Source organism: Pristiophorus japonicus, chromosome 11 (assembly GCF_044704955.1).
Source record: "Pristiophorus japonicus isolate sPriJap1 chromosome 11, sPriJap1.hap1, whole genome shotgun sequence".
Classification (NCBI taxonomy): domain Eukaryota; kingdom Metazoa; phylum Chordata; class Chondrichthyes; family Pristiophoridae; genus Pristiophorus; species Pristiophorus japonicus.
In genome coordinates, this window is record NC_091987.1 from 142,496,039 (window position 1) to 142,518,403 (window position 22,365).

Consider the following 22,365-nt stretch of genomic DNA (forward strand, 5'->3'; position numbering starts at 1 on the left):
TGAGCTTAATACTGTACACCTACTCTAACTGTGGGCCCCATACTGTACACCTACTCTAACTGTGAGCCCTGTACTGAACACCAACTCCAACTGTGGGCCCTTTACTGTACACCTACTCTAACTTTGGGACAAATACTGTACACCTACTGTAACTGTGGGCTTAATACTGTACACCTACTCTAACTGTGAGCCCTGTACTGAACACCTACTATAACTGTGAGCCCTATACTGTACACCTACTCTAACTGAGGGCCCTAATAGTGTGCACCTACTCTAACTGTGTGCCCTATACTGTACAGCTAATCTAACGGAGGACCTACTACTGTACACCTGCTCTAACTGTGAGCCTAATAATGTACACTACTCTTACTGTGGGCCCTATACTGTACACCTACTCTAACTGTGGGCCTAATACTGTACACCTAATCTAACAGTGGCCCTAATACTGTACACCTACTCTAACTGTGGGCATAATACTGTACACATACTCTAACTGTGGGCCTAATACTGTACACCTACACTAACTCTGGGCCCTATACTGTACACCTACTCTAACTGTGGACAAAATACTGTACACCTACTCTAACTGTCGGTCTAATAATGTACACCTACTCTAACTGTGGGCCCTTTACTGTACACCTACTCCAAATGTGGACCCTATACTGTACACATGTTCTAACTGTGGGCCAAATTATGTACACCTAATCTAACTTTGGGCCTAATACTGTACACCTACTCTAACTGTGGGTCTATTACTGTACACATACTCAAACTGAGGGCCCGATGCTGTACACCTATTCTAACTGTGGGCCCAAAACCTACACCTACTCTGACTGTGGGCATAATACTGTACACCTACTCTAACTGTGAGCCCTATACTGTACACCTAATCGAACTGTGTGCCTGATACTGCACACCTACTCTAACTGAGGGCCCTAATACTGTACACCTACTCTAACTGTGGGTGTAAGACTGTAAACCTACTCTAACAGTGAGCCATATACTGTACACCTACTCTAACTGTGGGCCTAATACTGTACACCGAATCGAACTGAGGGCCCTAATAGTGTACACCTAATCTAACTGTGGGGCAAATACTGTACACCTACTGTAACTGTGAGCTTAATACTGTACACCTACTATAACTGTGGGCCCTATACTGTACACCTACTCTAACTGTGGGCCTAATAAGGTACACCAACTCCAACTGTGGGCCCTTTACTGTACACCTACTCTAATAGTGGCCCTAATACTGTACACCTACTCTAACTGTGGGCATAATACTGTACACATATTCTAACTGTGGGCCTAATACTGTACACCTACACTAACTATGGGCCCTTTACTGTACACCTACTCTAACTGTGGGCCAAATACTGTACACCTACTGTAACTGTGGGCTTAATAATATAAACCTACTCTAACTGTGGGCCCTATACTGTACACACCTCGAACTGTAGGTCTAATATTTTGCATCTACTCTAACTGTGGGCCAAATATTGTTCACCTCACTCTAACTGTGGGCCTAATACTGTACACCTACTCTAACTGTGGACCCTAATACTGTACAGCTACTCAAACTGTGAGCCCTGCACTGAACACCTACTTTAACTGTGGGTGTAAGACTGTACAACGAATCTAACTGTGAGCCCTATACTGTACACCTACTCTAACTGAGGGCCCTAATAGTGTGCACCTACTCGAACTGTGGGCCCTATACTGTACAGCTAATCTAACGGTGGACCTACTACTGTACACCTACTCTAACTGTGAGCCTAATAATGTACACTACTCTTACTGTGGGCCTAATACTGTACACCTACTCAAACAGTGGCCCTAATACTGTTCACCTACTCTAATTGTGGGCATAATACTGTACACATACTCTAACTGTGGGCCTAATACTGTACACCTACACTGACTCTGGGCCCTATACTGTACACATACTCAAACTGAGGGCCCGATGCTGTGCACCTATTCTAACTGTGGGCCCTATACCGTACACCTACTCTGACTGTGGGCATAATATTGTACACCTACTCTAACTGTGAGCCCTATACTGTACACCGAATTGAACTGTGTGCCTGATACTGCACACGTACTCTAACTGAGGGCCCTAATACTGTACACCTACTCTAACTGTGGGTGTAAGACTGTAAACCTACTCTAACAGTGAGCCATATACTGTACACCTACTCTAACTGTGGGCCTAATAAGGTACACCAACTCCAACTGTTGGCCCTTTACTGTACACCTACTCTAACAGTGGCCCTAATACTGTACACCTACTCTAACTGTGGGCATAATACTGTACACATACTCTAACTGTGGGCCTAATACTGTACACCTACACTAACTCTGGGCCCTATACTGTACACCTACTCTAACTGTGGACCTAATAATATACACCTACTCTAACTGGCGGTCTAATAATGTACACCTACTCTAACTGTGGGCCCTTTACTGTACACCTACTCCAAATGTGGACCCTATACTGTACACATGCTCTAACTGTGGGCCAAATAATGTACACCTAATCTAATTTTGGGCCTAATACTGTACACCTACTCTAACTGTGGGTCTATTACTGTACACATACTCAAACTGAGGGCCCGATGCTGTACACATATTCTAACTGTGGGCCCTATACCGTACAGCTACTCTGACTGTGGGCATAATACTGTACACCTACTCTAACTGTGAGCCCTATACTGTACACCTAATTGAACTGTGTGCCTGATACTGCACACCGACTCTAACTGAGGGCCCTAATACTGTACACCTACTCTAACTGTGGGTGTAAGACTGTACACATACTCGAACTGTGAGCCTAATACTGTACACCTACACTAACTCTGGGCCCTATACTGTACACCTACTCTAACTTTGCGCCTGATACTGTATACCTACTCAAACTGTGGGTGTAAGACTGTGCAGCTAATCTAACTCTGAGCCCTATACTGTACACCTACTCTAATTGTGTGCCTAATACTGTAAACCTACTTTAAGTGAGGGCCCTAATAATGTACACCTACTCTAACTGTGGGCATAATACTGTACACATACTCGAACTGTGAGCCTAATACTGTACACCTACACTAACTCTGGGCCCTATACTGTACACCTACTCTAACTGTGGACCTAATACTGTACACCTACTCTAACTGTCGGCCTAATAATGTACATCAACTCTAACTGTGGGCCCTTTACTGTACACCTACTCCAAATGTGGACCCTATACTGTACACATACTCTAACTGTGGGCCAAATAATGTACACCTAATCTAACTTTGGACCTAATACTGTACACCTCCTCTAACTGTGGGTCTATTAATGTACACATACTCAAACTGAGGGCCCGATGCTGCACACCTATTCTAACTGTGGGCCCTATACTGTACACCTACTCTAACTGTGTGGCCTAATACTGTAATCCTTATCTAACTGTGGGCTCTATACTGTACACCTACTCTAACTATGGGCTTAATACTGTACACCTACTCTTAACTCTGGTCCTAATATTGTGCACCTACGCTAACTGTGGGCCTAATACTGTGCACCTACTCTAACTGTGTGTCTAATACTGTACACCTACTCTAATGTAGGCCTAATACTATACACCTACTCTAACTGTGGGCCTAATATTGTTCACCTCACTCTAACTGTGGGCCTAATACTGTACACCTACTCTAACTGTGGACCCTAATACTGTACAGCTACTCTAACTGTGAGCCCTGTACTGAACACCTACTTTAACTGTGGGTGTAAGACTGTAAACCTACTCTAACAGTGAGCCATATACTGTACACCTACTCTAACTGTGGGCCTAATACTGTACACCTACTCTAACTGAGGGCCCTAATAGTGTACACCTAATCTAACTGTGGGGCAAATACTGTACACCTACTGTAACTGTGAGCTTAATACTGTACACCTACTCTAACTGTGGGCCCCATACTGTACACCTACTCTAACTGTGAGCCCTGTACTGAACACCAACTCCAACTGTGGGCCCTTTACTGTACACCTACTCTAACTTTGGGACAAATACTGTACACCTACTGTAACTGTGGGCTTAATACTGTACACCTACTCTAACTGTGAGCCCTGTACTGAACACCTACTATAACTGTGAGCCCTATACTGTACACCTACTCTAACTGAGGGCCCTAATAGTGTGCACCTACTCTAACTGTGTGCCCTATACTGTACAGCTAATCTAACGGAGGACCTACTACTGTACACCTGCTCTAACTGTGAGCCTAATAATGTACACTACTCTTACTGTGGGCCCTATACTGTACACCTACTCTAACTGTGGGCCTAATACTGTACACCTAATCTAACAGTGGCCCTAATACTGTACACCTACTCTAACTGTGGGCATAATACTGTACACATACTCTAACTGTGGGCCTAATACTGTACACCTACACTAACTCTGGGCCCTATACTGTACACCTACTCTAACTGTGGACAAAATACTGTACACCTACTCTAACTGTCGGTCTAATAATGTACACCTACTCTAACTGTGGGCCCTTTACTGTACACCTACTCCAAATGTGGACCCTATACTGTACACATGTTCTAACTGTGGGCCAAATTATGTACACCTAATCTAACTTTGGGCCTAATACTGTACACCTACTCTAACTGTGGGTCTATTACTGTACACATACTCAAACTGAGGGCCCGATGCTGTACACCTATTCTAACTGTGGGCCCACAACCTACACCTACTCTGACTGTGGGCATAATACTGTACACCTACTCTAACTGTGAGCCCTATACTGTACACCTAATCGAACTGTGTGCCTGATACTGCACACCTACTCTAACTGAGGGCCCTAATACTGTACACCTACTCTAACTGTGGGTGTAAGACTGTAAACCTACTCTAACAGTGAGCCATATACTGTACACCTACTCTAACTGTGGGCCTAATACTGTACACCGAATCGAACTGAGGGCCCTAATAGTGTACACCTAATCTAACTGTGGGGCAAATACTGTACACCTACTGTAACTGTGAGCTTAATACTGTACACCTACTATAACTGTGGGCCCTATACTGTACACCTACTCTAACTGTGGGCCTAATAAGGTACACCAACTCCAACTGTGGGCCCTTTACTGTACACCTACTCTAATAGTGGCCCTAATACTGTACACCTACTCTAACTGTGGGCATAATACTGTACACATATTCTAACTGTGGGCCTAATACTGTACACCTACACTAACTATGGGCCCTTTACTGTACACCTACTCTAATTGTGGGCCAAATACTGTACACCTACTGTAACTGTGGGCTTAATAATATAAACCTACTCTAACTGTGGGCCCTATACTGTACACACCTCGAACTGTAGGTCTAATATTTTGCATCTACTCTAACTGTGGGCCAAATATTGTTCACCTCACTCTAACTGTGGGCCTAATACTGTACACCTACTCTAACTGTGGACCCTAATACTGTACAGCTACTCAAACTGTGAGCCCTGCACTGAACACCTACTTTAACTGTGGGTGTAAGACTGTACAACGAATCTAACTGTGAGCCCTATACTGTACACCTACTCTAACTGAGGGCCCTAATAGTGTGCACCTACTCGAACTGTGGGCCCTATACTGTACAGCTAATCTAACGGTGGACCTACTACTGTACACCTACTCTAACTGTGAGCCTAATAATGTACACTACTCTTACTGTGGGCCTAATACTGTACACCTACTCAAACAGTGGCCCTAATACTGTTCACCTACTCTAATTGTGGGCATAATACTGTACACATACTCTAACTGTGGGCCTAATACTGTACACCTACACTGACTCTGGGCCCTATACTGTACACATACTCAAACTGAGGGCCCGATGCTGTGCACCTATTCTAACTGTGGGCCCTATACCGTACACCTACTCTGACTGTGGGCATAATATTGTACACCTACTCTAACTGTGAGCCCTATACTGTACACCGAATTGAACTGTGTGCCTGATACTGCACACGTACTCTAACTGAGGGCCCTAATACTGTACACCTACTCTAACTGTGGGTGTAAGACTGTAAACCTACTCTAACAGTGAGCCATATACTGTACACCTACTCTAACTGTGGGCCTAATAAGGTACACCAACTCCAACTGTTGGCCCTTTACTGTACACCTACTCTAACAGTGGCCCTAATACTGTACACCTACTCTAACTGTGGGCATAATACTGTACACATACTCTAACTGTGGGCCTAATACTGTACACCTACACTAACTCTGGGCCCTATACTGTACACCTACTCTAACTGTGGACCTAATAATGTACACCTACTCTAACTGGCGGTCTAATAATGTACACCTACTCTAACTGTGGGCCCTTTACTGTACACCTACTCCAAATGTGGACCCTATACTGTACACATGCTCTAACTGTGGGCCAAATAATGTACACCTAATCTAATTTTGGGCCTAATACTGTACACCTACTCTAACTGTGGGTCTATTACTGTACACATACTCAAACTGAGGGCCCGATGCTGTACACATATTCTAACTGTGGGCCCTATACCGTACACCTACTCTGACTGTGGGCATAATACTGTACACCTACTCTAACTGTGAGCCCTATACTGTACACCTAATTGAACTGTGTGCCTGATACTGCACACCGACTCTAACTGAGGGCCCTAATACTGTACACCTACTCTAACTGTGGGTGTAAGACTGTAAACCTACTCTAACAGTGAGCCATATACTGTACACCTACTCTAACTGTGGGCCTAATACTGTACACCGAATCGAACTGAGGGCCCTAATAGTGTACACCTAATCTAACTGTGAGGCAAATACTGTACACCTACTGTAACTGTGAGCTTAATACTGTACACCTACTCTAACTGTGGGCCCTATACTGTACACCTACTCTAACTGTGGGCCTAATAAGGTACACCAACTCCAACTGTGGGCCCTTTACTGTACACCTACTCTGTGGGCCAAATACTGTACACCTACTGTAACTGTGGGCTTAATACTGTACACCTACTCTAACTGTGAGCCCTGTACTGAACACCTACTATAACTGTGGGCCCTAATACTGTACACCTACTCTAACTGAGGGCCCTAATAGTGTGCACCTACTCTAACTGTGGGCCTAATACTGTACACCTGCTCTAACTGTGGGTCTATTACTGTACACCTACTCTAACTGTAGGCCTAATACTATATACCTACTCTAACTGTGGGCCTAATATTGTTCACCTCACTCTAACTGTGGGCCTAATACTGTAAACCTAGGCTAACTGTGGACCCTATACTGTACACCTCCTTTAACTGTGGGCCATAGAAACATAGAAAACATAGAAAATAGGTGCAGGAGCAGGCCATTCAGCCCTTCTAGCCTGCACCGCCATTCAATGAGTTCATGGCTGAACATGAAACTTCAGTACCCCCTTCCTGCTTTCTCGCCATAACCCTTGATCCCCCGAGTAGTAAGGACTTCATCTAACTCCCTTTTGAATATATTTAGTGAATTGGCCTCAACTACTTTCTGTGGTCGAGAATTCCACAGGTTCACCACTCTCTGGGTGAAGAAGTTTCTCCTCATCTCGGTCCTAAATGGCTTACCCCTTATCCTCAGACTGTGACCCCTGGTTCTGGACTTCCCCAACATTGGGAACATTCTTTCTGCATCTAACCTGTCTAAACCCGTCAGAATTTTAAACGTTTCTATGAGGTCCCCTCTCATTCTTCTGAACTCCAGTGAATACAATCCCAATTGATCCAATCTTTCTTGATAGGTCAGTCCCGCCATCCCGGGAATCAGTCTGGTGAACCTTCGCTGCACTCCCTCAATAGCAAGAATGTCCTTCCTCAAGTTAGGAGACCAAAACTGTACACAATACTCCAGGTGTGGCCTCACCAAGGCCCTGTACAACTGTAGCAACACCTCCCTGCCCCTGTATTCAAATCCCCTCGCTATGAAGGCCAACATGCCATTTGCTTTCTTAACCGCCTGCTGTACCTGCATGCCAACCTTCAATGACTGATGTACCATGACACCCAGGTCTCGTTGCACCTTCCCTTTTCCTAATCTGTCACCATTCAGATAATAGTCTGTCTCTCTGTTTTTACCACCAAAGTGGATAACCTCACATTTATCCACATTATACTTCATCTGCCATGCATTTGCCCACTCACCTAACCTATCCAAGTCACTCTGCAGCCTAATAGCATCCTCCTCGCAGCTCACACTGCCACCCAACTTAGTATCATCCGCAAATTTGGAGATACTGCATTTAATCCCCTCGTCTAAATCATTAATGTACAATGTAAACAGCTGGGGCCCCAGCACAGAACCTTGCGGCACTCCACTAGTCACTGCCTGCCATTCTGAAAAGTACCCGTTTACTCCTACTCTTTGCTTCCTGTCTGACAACCAGTTCTCAATCCACGTCAGCACACTACCCCCAATCCCATGTGCTTTAACTTTGCACATTAATCTCTTGTGTGGGACCTTGTCGAAAGCCTTCTGAAAGTCCAAATATACCACATCAACTGGTTCTCCCTTGTCCACTTTACTGGAAACATCCTCAAAAAATTCCAGAAGATTTGTCAAGCATGATTTCCCTTTCACAAATCCATGCTGACTTGGACCTATCATGTCACCATTTTCCAGATGCACTGCTATGACATCCTTAATAATTGATTCCATCACTTTACCCACTACTGAGGTCAGGCTGACCGGTCTATAATTCCCTGTTTTCTCTCTCCCTCCTTTTTTAAAAAGTGGGGTTACATTGGCTACCCTCCACTCCATAGGAACTGATCCAGAGTCAATGGAATGTTGGAAAATGACTGTCAATGCATCCGCTATTTCCAAGGCCACCTCCTTAAGTACTCTAGGATGCAGTCCATCAGGCCCTGGGGATTTATCGGCCTTCAATCCCATCAATTTCCCCAACACAATTTCCCGACTAATAAAGATTTCCCTCAGTTCCTCTTCCTTACTAGACCCTCTGACCCCTTTTATATCCGGAAGGTTGTTTGTATCCTCCTTAGTGAATACCGAACCAAAGTACTTGTTCAATTGATCCGCCATTTCTTTGCTCCCCGTTATGACTTCCCCTGATTCTGACTGCAGGGGACCTACGTTTGTCTTCACCAACCTTTTTCTCTTTACATACCTATAGAAACTTTTGCAATCCGCCTTAATGTTCCCTGCAAGCTTCTTCTCGTACTCCATTTTCCCTGTCCTAATCAAACCCTTTGTCCTCCTCTGCTGAGTTCTAAATTTCTCCCAGTCCCCAGGTTCGCTGCTATTTCTGGCCAATTTGTATGCCACTTCCTTGGCTTTAATACTATCCCTGATTTCCCTAGATAGCCACGGTTGAGCCACCTTCCCCTTTTTATTTTTACGCCAGACAGGAATGTACAATTGTTGTACTTCATCCATGCGGTCTCTAAATGTCTGCCATTGCCCATCCACAGTCAACCCCCGAAGTAGCATTCGCCAATCTATCCTAGCCAATTCACGCCTCATACCTTCAAAGTTACCCTTCTTTAAGTTCTGGACCATGGTCTCTGAAATTACTGTTTCATTCTCCATCCTAATGCAGAATTCCACCATATTATGGTCACTCTTCCCCAAGGGGCCTCGCACAATGAGATTGCTAATTAATCCTCTCTCATTACACAACACCCAGTCTAAGATGGCCTCCCCCCTAGTTGGTTCCTCGACATATTGGTCTAGAAAACCATCCCTTATGCACTCCAGGAAATCCTCCTCCACCGTATTGCTTCCAGTTTGGCTAGCCCAATCTATGTGCATATTAAAGTCACCCATTATAACTGCTGCACCTTTATTGCATGCACCCCTAATTTCCTGTTTGATGCCCTCCCCAACATCCCTATTACTGTTTGGAGGTCTGTACACAACTCCTACTAACGTTTTTTGCCCTTTGGTGTTCTGCAGCTCTACCCATATAGATTCCACATCATCCAAGCTAATGTCTTTCCTAACTATTGCATTAATCTCCTCTTTAACCAGCAATGCTACCCCACCTCCTTTTCCTTTTATTCTATCCTTCCTGAATGTTGAATACCCCTGAATGTTGAGTTCCCAGCCCTGATCATCCTGGAGCCACGTCTCCGTAATCCCAATCACATCATATTTGTTAACATCTATTTGCACAATTAATTCATCCACCTTATTGCGGATACTCCTTGCATTAAGACACAAAGCCTTCAGGCTTGTTTTATTAACACCCTTTGTCCTTTTAGAATTTTGCTGTACAGTGGCCCTTTTTGTTCTTTGCCTTGGGTTTCTCTGCCCTCCACTTTTCCTCATCTCCTTTCTGTCTTTTGCTTTTGGCTCCTTTTTGTTTCCCTCTGTCTCCCTGCATTGGTTCCCATCCCCCTGCCATATTAGTTTAAATCCTCCCCAACAGCACTAGCAAACACTCCCCCTAGGACATTGGTTCCAGTCCTGCCCAGGTGCAGACCGTCCGGTTTGTACTGGTCCCACCTCCCCCAGAACCGGTCCCAATGCCCCAGGAATTTGAATCCCTCCCTGCTGCACCACTGCTCAAGCCACGTATTCATCTGCGCTATCCTGCGATTCCTACTCTGACTATCACGTGGCACTGGTAGCAATCCCGAGATTACTACTTTTGAGGTCCTACTTTTTAATTTAGCTCCTAGCTCCTTAAATTCGTTTCGTAGGACCTCATCCCTTTTTTTGCCTATGTCGTTGGTACCAATGTGCACCACGACAACTGGCTGTTCTCCCTCCCATTTCAGAATGTCCTGCACCCGCTCCGAGACATCCTTGACCCTTGCACCAGGGAGGCAACATACCATCCTGGAGTCTCGGTTGCGGCCGCAGAAACGCCTATCTATTCCCCTCACAATTGAATCCCCTATCACTATCGCTCTCCCACTCTTTTTCTTGCCCTCCTGTGCAGCAGAGCCAGCCACGGTGCCATGAACTTGGCCGCTGCTGCCCTCCCCTGATGAGTCATTCCCCTCAACAGTACCCAAAGCGGTGTATCTGTTTTGCAGAGGGATGACCGCAGGGGACCCCTGCACTACCTTCCTTGCTCTACTCTTCCTGCTGGTCTTCCATTCCCTATCTGGCTGTGGACCCTTTCCCTGCGGTAAGACCAACTCACTACACGTGATACTCACGTCATTCTCAGCACCGTGGATGCTCCAGAGTGAATCCACCCTCAGCTCCAATTCCGTAACGCGGACCGTCAGGAGCTGGAGGTGGACACACTTCCCGCACACGTAGTCGTCAGGGACACCGGAAGTGTCCCTGAGTTCCCACATGGTACAGGAGGAGCATAACACCCGACCGAGCTCTCCTGCCATGTCTTAACCCTTAGATACACTTAAACTGGTAATAACAATGTTAAAAGTTACTGACCAATATAAGAAGAAAAAGAAAAACTACTCACCAATCACCAGCCAATCACTTACCCCCTAGGCTGTGACGTCACCTTTGTTTTTTTGCCTTCTCCCTGTAGCTATAATGTACACCTATTGTAACTGTGTGTCTAATACTGTACACCTACTCTAACTGTAGGCCTAATACTGTACACCTACTCTAACTGTCGGCCCAATACAGTACACCTTCTCTGACTGTGGGCCCAATAACCTACACCTACTCTAACTGTGAGCCCTTTTCTGTACACCTACTCAAACTGTGGGCCTAATACTGTACACCTACTCTAACTGAGGGCCCTAATGGTGTACACCTAATCTAACTGTGGGCCTAATACTGTACACCTACTCTAACTATGGGCTTAATACTGTACACCTACTCTAACTGTGGGCCCTATACTGTACACCTACTCTAACTGTGGGCCTAATAAGGTACACCTACTCCAACTGTGGGCCCTTTACTGTACACCTACTCTAACTGTGGGCCAAATACTGTACACATACTCTAACTGTGGGCTTAATACTGTACACCTACTCTAACTGTAGGCCTAATTCCGTACACCTACTCTAACTGTGGGCCCTTTACTGTACACCTACTCTAACTGTAGGCCTAATACTGTGCACCTACTCTAACTGTGTGTCTAATACTGTACACCGACTCCAACTGTGTGTCTAATACTGTACACCTACTCTAACTGTACGCCTAATACTGTACACCTACTCTAACTGTGGGCCCAATACTGTACACCTTCTCTGACTGTGGGCACAATAACGTACACCTACTCTGACTGTGGGCATAATACTGTACACCTACTCTAACTGTGAGCCCTATACTGTACACCTAATCAAACTGTTTGCCTGATACTGTACACCTACTGTAACTGAGGGCCCTAATACTGTACACCTACTCTAACTGTGGGTGTAAGACTGTAAACCTACTCTATCTGTGGGCCTAATAATGTATACCAACTCCAACTGTGGGCCCTTTACTGTACACCTATTCTAACTGTGGGTCTATTACTGTACACCTACTCTAACTGTAGGCCTAATGCTATACACCTCCTCTAACTGTGGGCCTAAAGCTATACACCTACTCTAACTATGGGCCTTGTACTGTACACCTAGGCTAACTGTGGGTGCAATATTGTAAACCTACTGTAACTGTGGACATAATACTGTACAACTACTCTAACTGTGGCCCTAATACTGTACACCTACTCTAACGGTGGGCCAATACTGCACACCTACTCTAAATGTTGTGCCTAATACTGTACATCTAATCTAGCTGTGGGCCTCATACTGTACACCTACTCTGACTGTGGATATAATACTGTATATCTACTCTAACTGTGGCCCTATACTGTACACCTACTCTAACTGTGGGTGTAATAGTGTACACCTTCTCTAACTGTGGGCCTAATACTGTACAACTACTCTAACTGAGGGCTCTAAAATTGTACACCTACTCTAACTATGGATGTATGACTGTACACCTACTCTAACTGTGAGCCCTATACTGTACACCTGTTCTAACTATGGTCCTAATGCTGTACACCTACTCTAACTGTGGGCCCTAATAGTGTACACCTACTCTAACTGTGGGCCTAATATTGTACACCTACTCTAAATGTGGGCCTAATACTGTACACCTCCTCGAACTGTGGGCCCTATACTGTAAACCTACTCTAACTGTGGACCTACTACTGTACACCTACTCTAACTGTGAGCCTAATAATGTACTCCTACTCTGATTGTGGGCCCTTTACTGTACACCTACTCTAACTGTGGTCCAAATACTGTTCACCAAATCTAACTGTGGGCCTAATACTGTACACCTACTCTAACTGTGGGTCTGTTAGTATACACCGACTCGAACTGTAGGCCGAATACTCTAAACCAACACTAACTGTGGGCCAAATACTGTACACCTCCTCTCACTGTGGGCCGAATACTATAAATCTACTCTAACTGTGTGCCTTGTACTGCAGACCTACTCTAACTGTGTGTGTAATACTGTATACCTACTCTAACGTTGGCCTAATACTGTACAACTACTCTAACTGTGGGCCTAATACTGTGCACCTACTCTAACTGTGGGCCTAATACTGTACACCGACTCGAACTGTGGGCCGAATACTATAAACCTACTCTAACTGTGTGCCTTGTACTGTACACCTACTCTAACTGTGTGTGTAATAATGTATACCGACTCTAACGGTGGGCCTAATACTGTACAACTACTCTAACTGTGGGCCTAATACTGTGCACCTACTCTAACTGTGGGCCTTGTACTGTACACCTACTCGAACTGTGTGTGTAATACTGTACACCTACTCTAATGGTGGGCCTAATACTGTATACCTATTCCAACTGTGGGTGTAATAGTGTACACCTACTCTAACTGTGGGCCCTAATACTGTACACCTACTCTCACTGTGGGCCTAATACTGTACACCTACTCTCACTGTGGGCCTAATACTATACACCTACTCTAACTCTGGGCCTAATATTGTTCACCTCACTCGAACTGTGCACCTAATACTGTACACCTACTCTAACTTTGCGCCTGATACTGTATACCTACTCAAACTGTGGGTGTAAGACTGTGCAGCTAATCTAACTCTGAGCCCTATACTGTACACCTACTCTAATTGTGTGCCTAATACTGTAAACCTACTTTAAGTGAGGGCCCTAATAATGTACACCTACTCTAACTGTGGGCATAATACTGTACACATACTCGAACTGTGAGCCTAATACTGTACACCTACACTAACTCTGGGCCCTATACTGTACACCTACTATAACTTTGCGCCTGATACTGTATACCTACTCAAACTGTGGGTGTAAGACTGTGCAGCTAATCTAACTCTGAGCCCTATACTGTACACCTACTCTAATTGTGTGCCTAATACTGTAAACCTACTTTAAGTGAGGGCCCTAATAATGTACACCTACCTACTCTAACTGTGGGCATAATACTGTACACATACTCGAACTGTGAGCCTAATACTGTACACCTACACTAACTCTGGGCCCTATACTGTACACCTACTCTAACTGTGGACCTAATACTGTACACCTACTCTAACTGTCGGCCTAATAATGTACATCAACTCTAACTGTGGGCCCTTTACTGTACACCTACTCCAAATGTGGACCCGAAACTGTACACATACTCTAACTGTGGGCCACATAATGTGCACCTAATCTAACTTTGGGCCTAATACTGTAATCCTTATCTAACTGTGGGCCCTATACTGTACACCTACTCTAACTATGGGCTTAATACTGTACACCTACTCTTAACTCTGGTCCTAATATTGTGCACCTACGCTAACTGTGGGCCTAATACTGTGCACCTACTCTAACTGTGTGTCTAATACTGTACACCTACTCTAATGTAGGCCTAATACTATACACCTACTCTAACTGTGGGCCTAATATTGTTCACCTCACTCTAACTGTGGGCCTAATACTGTACACCTACTCTAACTGTGGACCCTAATACTGTACAGCTACTCTAACTGTGAGCCCTGTACTGAACACCTACTTTAACTGTGGGTGTAAGACTGTAAACCTACTCTAACAGTGAGCCATATACTGTACACCTACTCTAACTGTGGGCCTAATACTGTACACCGAATCGAACTGAGGGCCCTAATAGTGTACACCTAATCTAACTGTGGGGCAAATACTGTACACCTACTGTAACTGTGAGCTTAATACTGTACACCTACTCTAACTGTGGGCCCTATACTGTACACCTACTCTAACTGTGGGCCTAATAAGGTACACCAACTCCAGCTGTGGGCCCTTTACTGTACACCTACTCTAACTGTGGGCCAAACACTGTACACCTACTGTAACTGTGGGCTTAATACTGTACACCTACTCTAACTGTGAGCCCTGTACTGAACACCTACTATAACTGTGAGCCCTATACTGTACACCTACTCTAACTGAGGGCCCTAATAGTGTGCACCTACTCTAACTGTGTGCCCTATACTGTACAGCTAATCTAACGGAGGACCTACTACTGTACACCTGCTCTAACTGTGAGCCTAATAATGTACACTACTCTTACTGTGGGCCCTATACTGTACACCTACTCTAACTGTGGGCCTAATACTGTACACCTAATCTAACAGTGGCCCTAATACTGTACACCTACTCTAACTGTGGGCATAATACTGTACACATACTCTAACTGTGGGCCTAATACTGTACACCTACACTAACTCTGGGCCCTATACTGTACACCTACTCTAACTGTGGACAAAATACTGTACACCTACTCTAACTGTCGGTCTAATAATGTACACCTACTCTAACTGTGGGCCCTTTACTGTACACCTACTCCAAATGTGGACCCTATACTGTACACATGTTCTAACTGTGGGCCAAATTATGTACACCTAATCTAACTTTGGGCCTAATACTGTACACCTACTCTAACTGTGGGTCTATTACTGTACACATACTCAAACTGAGGGCCCGATGCTGTACACCTATTCTAACTGTGGGCCCAAAACCTACACCTACTCTGACTGTGGGCATAATACTGTACACCTACTCTAACTGTGAGCCCTATATTGTACACCTAATCGAACTGTGTGCCTGATACTGCACACCTACTCTAACTGAGGGCCCTAATACTGTACACCTACTCTAACTGTGGGTGTAAGACTGTAAACCTACTCTAACAGTGAGCCATATACTGTACACCTACTCTAACTGTGGGTGTAAGACTGTAAACCTACTCTATCTGTGGGCCTAATAATGTATACCAACTCCAACTGTGGGCCCTTTACTGTACACCTATTCTAACTGTGGGTCTATTACTGTACACCTACTCTAACTGTAGGCCTAATGCTATACACCTCCTCTAACTGTGGGCCTAAAGCTATACACCTACTCTAACTATGGGCCTTGTACTGTACACCTAGGCTAACTGTGGGTGCAATATTGTAAACCTACTGTAACTGTGGACATAATACTGTACAACTACTCTAACTGTGGCCCTAATACTGTACACCTACTCTAACGGTGGGCCAATACTGCACACCTACTCTAAATGTTGTGCCTAATACTGTACATCTAATCTAGCTGTGGGCCTCATACTGTACACCTACTCTGACTGTGGATATAATACTGTATATCTACTCTAACTGTGGCCCTATACTGTACACCTACTCTAACTGTGGGTGTAATAGTGTACACCTTCTCTAACTGTGGGCCTAATACTGTACAACTACTCTAACTGAGGGCTCTAAAATTGTACACCTACTCTAACTGTGGATGTATGACTGTACACCTACTCTAACTGTGAGCCCTATACTGTACACCTGTTCTAACTATGGTCCTAATGCTGTACACCTACTCTAACTGTGGGCCCTAATAGTGTACACCTACTCTAACTGTGGGCCTAATATTGTACACCTACTCTAAATGTGGGCCTAATACTGTACACCTACTCGAACTGTGGGCCCTATACTGTAAACCTACTCTAACTGTGGACCTACTACTGTACACCTACTCTAACTGTGAGCCTAATAATGTACTCCTACTCTGATTGTGGGCCCTTTACTGTACACCTACTCTAACTGTGGTCCAAATACTGTTCACCAAATCTAACTGTGGGCCTAATACTGTACACCTACTCTAACTGTGGGTCTGTTAGTATACACCGACTCGAACTGTAGGCCGAATACTCTAAACCAACACTAACTGTGGGCCAAATACTGTACACCTCCTCTCACTGTGGGCCGAATACTATAAATCTACTCTAACTGTGTGCCTTGTACTGCAGACCTACTCTAACTGTGTGTGTAATACTGTATACCTACTCTAACGTTGGCCTAATACTGTACAACTACTCTAACTGTGGGCCTAATACTGTGCACCTACTCTAACTGTGGGCCTAATACTGTACACCGACTCGAACTGTGGGCCGAATACTATAAACCTACTCTAACTGTGTGCCTTGTACTGTACACCTACTCTAACTGTGTGTGTAATAATGTATACCGACTCTAACGGTGGGCCTAATACTGTACAACTACTCTAACTGTGGGCCTAATACTGTGCACCTACTCTAACTGTGGGCCTTGTACTGTACACCTACTCGAACTGTGTGTGTAATACTGTACACCTACTCTAATGGTGGGCCTAATACTGTATACCTATTCCAACTGTGGGTGTAATAGTGTACACCTACTCTAACTGTGGGCCCTAATACTGTACACCTACTCTCACTGTGGGCCTAATACTGTACACCTACTCTCACTGTGGGCCTAATACTATACACCTACTCTAACTCTGGGCCTAATATTGTTCACCTCACTCGAACTGTGCACCTAATACTGTACACCTACTCTAACTTTGCGCCTGATACTGTATACCTACTCAAACTGTGGGTGTAAGACTGTGCAGCTAATCTAACTCTGAGCCCTATACTGTACACCTACTCTAATTGTGTGCCTAATACTGTAAACCTACTTTAAGTGAGGGCCCTAATAATGTACACCTACTCTAACTGTGGGCATAATACTGTACACATACTCGAACTGTGAGCCTAATACTGTACACCTACACTAACTCTGGGCCCTATACTGTACACCTACTATAACTTTGCGCCTGATACTGTATACCTACTCAAACTGTGGGTGTAAGACTGTGCAGCTAATCTAACTCTGAGCCCTATACTGTACACCTACTCTAATTGTGTGCCTAATACTGTAAACCTACTTTAAGTGAGGGCCCTAATAATGTACACCTACTCTAACTGTGGGCATAATACTGTACACATACTCGAACTGTGAGCCTAATACTGTACACCTACACTAACTCTGGGCCCTATACTGTACACCTACTCTAACTGTGGACCTAATACTGTACACCTACTCTAACTGTCGGCCTAATAATGTACATCAACTCTAACTGTGGGCCCTTTACTGTACACCTACTCCAAATGTGGACCCGAAACTGTACACATACTCTAACTGTGGGCCACATAATGTGCACCTAATCTAACTTTGGGCCTAATACTGTAATCCTTATCTAACTGTGGGCCCTATACTGTACACCTACTCTAACTATGGGCTTAATACTGTACACCTACTCTTAACTCTGGTCCTAATATTGTGCACCTACGCTAACTGTGGGCCTAATACTGTGCACCTACTCTAACTGTGTGTCTAATACTGTACACCTACTCTAATGTAGGCCTAATACTATACACCTACTCTAACTGTGGGCCTAATATTGTTCACCTCACTCTAACTGTGGGCCTAATACTGTACACCTACTCTAACTGTGGACCCTAATACTGTACAGCTACTCTAACTGTGAGCCCTGTACTGAACACCTACTTTAACTGTGGGTGTAAGACTGTAAACCTACTCTAACAGTGAGCCATATACTGTACACCTACTCTAACTGTGGGCCTAATACTGTACACCGAATCGAACTGAGGGCCCTAATAGTGTACACCTAATCTAACTGTGGGGCAAATACTGTACACCTACTGTAACTGTGAGCTTAATACTGTACACCTACTCTAACTGTGGGCCCTATACTGTACACCTACTCTAACTGTGGGCCTAATAAGGTACACCAACTCCAGCTGTGGGCCCTTTACTGTACACCTACTCTAACTGTGGGCCAAACACTGTACACCTACTGTAACTGTGGGCTTAATACTGTACACCTACTCTAACTGTGAGCCCTGTACTGAACACCTACTATAACTGTGAGCCCTATACTGTACACCTACTCTAACTGAGGGCCCTAATAGTGTGCACCTACTCTAACTGTGTGCCCTATACTGTACAGCTAATCTAACGGAGGACCTACTACTGTACACCTGCTCTAACTGTGAGCCTAATAATGTACACTACTCTTACTGTGGGCCCTATACTGTACACCTACTCTAACTGTGGGCCTAATACTGTACACCTAATCTAACAGTGGCCCTAATACTGTACACCTACTCTAACTGTGGGCATAATACTGTACACATACTCTAACTGTGGGCCTAATACTGTACACCTACACTAACTCTGGGCCCTATACTGTACACCTACTCTAACTGTGGACAAAATACTGTACACCTACTCTAACTGTCGGTCTAATAATGTACACCTACTCTAACTGTGGGCCCTTTACTGTACACCTACTCCAAATGTGGACCCTATACTGTACACATGTTCTAACTGTGGGCCAAATTATGTACACCTAATCTAACTTTGGGCCTAATACTGTACACCTACTCTAACTGTGGGTCTATTACTGTACACATACTCAAACTGAGGGCCCGATGCTGTACACCTATTCTAACTGTGGGCCCAAAACCTACACCTACTCTGACTGTGGGCATAATACTGTACACCTACTCTAACTGTGAGCCCTATATTGTACACCTAATCGAACTGTGTGCCTGATACTGCACACCTACTCTAACTGAGGGCCCTAATACTGTACACCTACTCTAACTGTGGGTGTAAGACTGTAAACCTACTCTAACAGTGAGCCATATACTGTACACCTACTCTAACTGTGGGCCTAATACTGTACACCGAATCGAACTGAGGGCCCTAATAGTGTACACCTAATCTAACTGTGGGGCAAATACTGTACACCTACTGTAACTGTGAGCTTAATACTGTACACCTACTATAACTGTGGGCCCTATACTGTACACCTACTCTAACTGTGGGCCTAATAAGGTACACCAACTCCAACTGTGGGCCCTTTACTGTACACCTACTCTAATAGTGGCCCTAATGCTGTACACCTACTCTAACTGTGGGCATAATACTGTACACATATTCTAACTGTGGGCCTAATACTGTACACCTACACTAACTATGGGCCCTTTACTGTACACCTACTCGAACTGTGGGCCAAATACTGTACACCTACTGTAACTGTGGGCTTAATAATATACACCTACTCTAACTGTGGGCCCTATACTGTACACACCTCGAACTGTAGGTCTAATATTTTGCATCTACTCTAACTGTGGGCCAAATATTGTTCACCTCACTCTAACTGTGGGCCTAATACTGTACACCTACTCTAACTGTGGACCCTAATACTGTACAGCTACTCAAACTGTGAGCCCTGCACTGAACACCTACTTTAACTGTGGGTGTAAGACTGTACAACGAATCTAACTGTGAGCCCAAAACTGTACACCTACTCTAACTGAGGGCCCTAATAGTGTGCACCTACTCGAACTGTGGGCCCTAAACTGTACAGCTAATCTAACGGTGGACCTACTACTGTACACCTACTCTAACTGTGAGCCTAATAATGTACACTACTCTTACTGTGGGCCTAATACTGTACACCTACTCAAACAGTGGCCCTAATACTGTTCACCTACTCTAATTGTGGGCATAATACTGTACACATACTCTAACTGTGGGCCTAATACTGTACACCTACACTGACTCTGGGCCCTATACTGTACACATACTCAAACTGAGGGCCCGATGCTGTGCAGCTATTCTAACTGTGGGCCCTATACCGTACACCTACTCTGACTGTGGGCATAATATTGTACACCTACTCTAACTGTGAGCCTATACTGTACACCGAATTGAACTGTGTGCCTGATACTGCACACGTACTCTAACTGAGGGCCCTAATACTGTACACCTACTCTAACTGTGGGTGTAAGACTGTAAACCTACTCTAACAGTGAGCCATATACTGTACACCTACTCTAACTGTGGGCATAATACTGTACACATACTCTAACTGTGGGCCTAATACTGTACACCTACACTAACTCTGGGCCCTATACTGTACACCTACTCTAACTGTGGACCTAATAATGTACACCTACTCTAACTGGCGGTCTAATAATGTACACCTACTCTAACTGTGGGCCCTTTACTGTACACCTACTCCAAATGTGGACCCTATACTGTACACATGCTCTAACTGTGGGCCAAATAATGTACACCTAATCTAATTTTGGGCCTAATACTGTACACCTACTCTAACTGTGGGTCTATTACTGTACACATACTCAAACTGAGGGCCCGATGCTGTACACCTATTCTAACTGTGGGCCCTATACCGTATACCTACTCTGACTGTGGGCATAATACTGTACACCTACTCTAACTGTGAGCCCTATACTGTACACCTAATTGAACTGTGTGCCTGATACTGCACACCGACTCTAACTGAGGGCCCTAATACGGTACACCTACTCTAACTGTGGGTGTAAGACTGTAAACCTACTCTAACAGTGAGCCATATACTGTACACCTACTCTAACTGTGGGCCTAATACTGTACACCGAATCGAACTGAGGGCCCTAATAGTGTACACCTAATCTAACTGTGGGGCAAATACTGTACACCTACTGTAACTGTGGGCTTAATACTGTACACCTACTCTAACTGTGAGCCCTGTACTGAACACCTACTATAACTGTGGGCCCTAATACTATACACCTACTCTAACTGAGGGCCCTAATAGTGTGCACCTACTCTAACTGTGGGCCCTATACTGTACAGCTAATCTAACGGTGGACCGACTACTGTACACCTGCTCTAACTGTGGGCTTAATACTGTACACCTACTCTAACTGTGGGCCCTTTACTGTACACCTACTCTAACTGTGGGCCAAATACTGTACACCTACTGTAACTGTGGGCTTAATACTGTACACCTACTCTAACTGTGAGCCCTGTACTGAACACCTACTATAACTGTGGGCCCTAATACTGTACACCTACTCTAACTGAGGGCCCTAATAGTGTGCACCTACTCTAACTGTGGGCCCTATACTGTACAGCTAATCTAACGGTGGACCGACTACTGTACACCTGCTCTAACTGTGAGCCTAATAATGGACACTACTCTTACTGTGGGTGCTATACTGTACACCTACTCTAACTGTGG